The sequence below is a fragment of the Phyllostomus discolor genome, chromosome 3, assembly GCF_004126475.2.
Source record: "Phyllostomus discolor isolate MPI-MPIP mPhyDis1 chromosome 3, mPhyDis1.pri.v3, whole genome shotgun sequence".
In the NCBI taxonomy this organism is placed as follows: domain Eukaryota; kingdom Metazoa; phylum Chordata; class Mammalia; order Chiroptera; family Phyllostomidae; genus Phyllostomus; species Phyllostomus discolor.
In genome coordinates, this window is record NC_040905.2 from 58,424,474 (window position 1) to 58,429,461 (window position 4,988).

Below are 4,988 nucleotides of genomic sequence, written 5' to 3' on the forward strand. Positions count from 1 at the left end.
CAAAACATCATGGTTTCAGATGGTTTTGGGTGTGAACTTTTATACTGTTTTTAATAACTCATTAAAATGCACAGACATTTACCAGTATATTAAGGGTAGCTGGATTTGTTACATTTTAGACAAACTCATGAATATATTTGAATAATGGACCTTTTATTTTAGGACACCAGTGCCTTATATTCCATTGATAACCAGAGTCTGGGTGTTTTTTTTATTTTAATTTTTTCTTTAAAGTGTCTAATTAGAATGAATAATATGTGTTTATCTTAGGCATATGTTGTTTTCCACCAAATTCATTGCTGATATGGTAAGTTTCACTATTTTTAAGTCTATTTTTGTATCATTTATAGTGAGTATTCATGGTTTTGGGTAACAACTAAAACTGTCAGCAAACAAATGTGGATGGTACAGCAATACATATAGAAGATAGATGCTATTGAGAGTGATGCCTCATGATCACTTGGTGGATTGTTCACCTTACATCTTTTGTGATAGTTCCTGTTGTTGAGAATGCCTGTGATTGCTCAGGTGCTCTGGAGATTGGTTTTGTTGAGCTGGACATGGTGTTTTCTAAGGCAGTCTGGGCTGCAGCACAGTGGGTGACATGTCTGGAGCACATGGGGCGGTGCATGGGGACAAGGGCGAGGGGGCACTAATGCTTCTGACTCCTTCACCTTCAGCTGGGAGCCCACATGTAAGCTGCTCTTGCCCAGCCTGAGATGGGGAGATTAGCCCCTTTCTCCCTGTTGGTGACATGAATCGTTTTCTCTAGCCTTCCTAGCACAATTACTTTCTTGCTTTTGTTTTCATTTTGTATAGGGGGAAGAGTACCTCCTGAGGTGAAATGCTGTAATGACCCAAATTCTGTTCCCTAGTGCAATACTTTATAACTTTAGCATATAATCGAATCACTGGGAGGCTTACTAAAGTGCAGATTGCTGGGCCTTGTCCTCCAACTTCTTGATTCAGTTGGTCAGGAGTGGGATCATATTATTTGCATATCAAGTGAGTTCCCAGGTGAAGATGATGCACTGGTCTGGGATCCACATATTGAGAATGACCCTTATAGTGCATCTGAGTGTCTGTGCCTGGCTGTGGTCAGTCATCTCTGTGTCCCAGAGGGACAGTGTGAAGATCTGCTTATTGGGGTAGGCCCCAGGGAGCTCCAAGTTGCCCAAGTTATCCTCTTTTTTTTTCTTTCTTTTTTTTTTTTAACTACAGAGCTTGGCCACTTAAGTTTCTCTCTTTTGGATGCTTCCACTGAGAATTGTATCATTAAGGGTGTTCTTTATCCTCCCATGAAGGCTGGTTGTTAAAAAGAATAACTCTCCTTTTCTTTACTGTGCCTGAAGACAAGCATCCAGGTCCTTTTCTCCTGTGGGTTTTCAGCCAATCACTTTGGAAAAATGAATTTAATGAGATAAATACACTTAAGAAAGTTCCAAAGTTTGCAAATTCTCCTAACAGTGATCTCTGGTTCACTGTCCCAAACTCCCTTTTAAAATGGTAGCTGGAAGCCTCAGTGGAGTTTTCACTTGGTGATTTATTTCCAAGGATGAAGCTCAGCAAGGGTAAAATTTCCTTCTGATCTAGCTTTGTGATCTCTTTCCTTCATGAGAACTTATCAAAGAAGAGCAATAGTACCCACCTCCTCATTCAAGTGAAAGTGTATATCTTTGAGGGCATCTGTGTCTCTGCCTTACTTCAAAATTATCCATCTGGCATTTTCTCTCCAAAAGGTTATCAGCTATTTTGTTCTTTTAAATGGTATAATGGGTGATAAGTATGACTTTGGAGCCAGGAAGATTTGGAATGAATCTTTTGTATCTTACTAGTTATGTGGTCTTGTGTTTGTCAAGTGAACTGGATGAACATAAGTTTTCTCACCTGTAAAGTGGGAATGCTGATACATACCTCATATAGTATTTATATGAGACAACAGTAAGGTATTTAGTATAAAGCGTTAGAAATATTAGTTTTGAATGGTTGGCAGCAATTATTGTTATTAGTAATATTAATAAAAATACTATGTATTTAAATGTTAGGCATACAAAGTGACTTTACTCTGAATGGTTCCTTGGTAAAATTCCAGACTTTGAGATTTGGATGAGACCTTAGAGGAACCTTCTCTCTATCACTGCTTCAGCTATTGTTTTTTGAGCACTTACTGTGTGCTAATCACTCTCTAATCTATAGTCTTTGATAAACCACTCTTGGTCCTCTAAAAAACTCATGTGGGGCAGAACCACTTCTCTAGACTGGTTTTCATTCCATTTCCAGAATACTTTAATGTTTAGATATTTGTGCCACAAGTAGTAAAATATGCATCTCTACTAACTCTGACCCACCCAACCATTCATTATGTGTCAGTCTAGAGAGCAACACAAAGCTCATGTTGTTACTGTGTGATGGTAACTATGAGGTACATCCTTAAGAAGTTTGAAATAAAATTTATTCTTTGAGAGTTAAATGTTAAGAACAATACAAAAAGGACATTTCAGATAGGTACATAGCCACCTTAAATGTGAGTGGTTTTAGGCCTGCAACAGTGAACTCTAGCCAAGGGATTGCAAACTCAAAGCTGCAGAGAGCTAGACAGTTAAAAACAGATCAAGACCACACCAAAAAAACCCGATTAGAACTAATAAATGAATTCTATAAAGTAGCAGGATGTAAAATAAATATACAGAAATTAGGTGCATTTTTATACACTAGTAGGAAGGGAAACTAAGAAAACAGTCCCATTTCAATTGTATCAAAAATATCTAGGAATAAATTTAACTAAGGAGGTAAAAGATCTGTATTTGTAAAATTATAACAGACTGAAGAAAGAAATTGAAGAAGATACAAATAAATGGAAGTATATATTGTGCTCATGGATAGGAAGAATTAGTCTCATTACAATGTCTGTACTATCCAAAGCAACCTATAGATTTAACTCATTTCCTATCAAAATACCAATGGCATTTTTCACAGAACTAGAACAAATCCAAAAATGTATACAGAATCATAAGATTTTCAATAGCCATAGCTATCTTGAGAAAGAAGAGCAAAGTTGGAGGTATCACACTACCTAATATTAAACTATACTATAATGCTATAGTAATCAGAACAGCATGGTACTAGCATAAAAACAGACACATAAATCAGTGGAAGAGAATAGAGAACCCAGAAATAAACCCATGCTAATAAGGTCAATTAATATATGACAAAGGAGGCAAGAATGTACAATGGGGTAAAGGCAGCCTATTCAATAAATTGTGTTGGGAAAATTTAATAGATAGATGCCAAAAATTGAAACTAGACCATATTCTTATACCATATAGAAGGTGAACTCAAAATGGATTAAAGACTTTAAAAAAATTAAAAAAGTACTGTAAGAAAGAAAAAAAATGGATTAAAGACCTAAATGTAAGACTTGAAACCATAAAACACCTAGAAGAAAACATAGGAACTAAGGAGCAGGTGGAGGCCAACACAGGGATGTTACTCAGAATGCCCAGCCTGGCTTTGGGCCTCAGGCCTCCCAGATGGGGGCTCTGCACCTCTGCCTGCCTGGCTACTGCCCATTCTCCCAGTGTGGTTGTGGTCCTGGCTGTAGCATACTACCTAAGTGTTTGGGTGATCCATGGGCAGCTGCAAGGGCCATGATGACAGATTATGGCAGGGAGCAGCACAGTGAGCTGGAGGCCCTGGAGTCCATCTACCCTGTCTCCTTTACAGGCAGATGTCTCTCAGCTGCCCCTCTGTAGACCCAGTCCTGCTCATGTTCTCTCTCACTAGCAGTATAGCTGTCCTCTGAGGATGTTACAGGGATGAGTGAAGAGGGGTTTGAGAGTGTCATTAACTGGCACTATCAGAAAATCTTCCCAGCTTCACCATTACAGTGACAGCTGAGGCTGGAGAAAATGATTAAAATGTCTAGACTATCCTCAAGTTTACATAAGTAATGCCCAGTTGAGGTCCCCACTTGTGAAATATTCTCCTTGAAAATTTAGAAGATATGGTGTCTCAGGCATTTTAAAGTTATCAGCATTACAGGTAGAAGGAAATCTTGATATGGTGATGATTGTTACTTTACTGATAGCTGTGCAAGAAAAACAGTCATATAGTGGATTAAAAAAAAAACTGGAAGAGAAGAAACACAAAGAAAAAGAAGCAGAAGAAACCAAAAAGCAATTATTTCATGGAACTCCTGTTGGAGTTGAGATTTTCTTAAGTTGGAAAGCCAAGTTTGATACAGAACTCTTGGAAATTGAAAATAAATGAATGAGAGAAGAACAAACAGGAAAAAATAAATTAAGTGGGAAACAGTTATTTGAAATGGATCATAGCCTTGACACCTCTGATATCCAGTTCTTGGAGGATACCCTGGGGAGGGAGATGAGTCTTTGATTCAGGAATGGGTCACTTGGAGCTGCAGGATGATGAGGATGATCCAGACTACAATCCTGCTGACCTAGAGAGTGACTTGACTGATTGAAGGACCAACCCCATCTGTACAGAGGCTTGACGGCCACAGCATCTGTGGCTATGCTGAGAGGGTGTTGATTTTCCTTCTTTTTCCCTGAGAAAAAGTAGTTTCCAGGAAAACATTCTTCCAAAAGTTTTCATCAATTAACTTAAAAATTGAACTTAAAATTTCAAATATATTAAAAATATAGGCAGAAAAATCTCCAAAATTTTCCTTAGCAATATTTTTTTCTAATATATCCCCATTAGAAAGGGAAAAAATAAACAGGACTAAAGAAAAAATAAATAAATGGGACTTTATCAAACTAAAATTTTTTGCACAGCAAAGAAAACCATCAACAAAATAGAAAGACAGTCTACAGAGTGGGAGAAGATATTTGTCAATGATTGGTCACTTGATAAGGGATTAATGTTTACAATTTATAAACAACTCATACAACACAACATCAAAAAATCTCCCAAACAATCCAATTAAAAAATGAACAGAGAACCTGAATAGCCACTTCTACAAAGTG

General features: G+C 37.5%; 1 pseudogene; it reads left to right on the plus strand.

The window, feature by feature from the left end:
* Positions 1 to 3,650: 3,650 nt before the first annotated feature.
* LOC114512812 lies at positions 3,651 to 4,630 on the plus strand (annotated as a pseudogene).
* Positions 4,631 to 4,988: the final 358 nt, after the last annotated feature.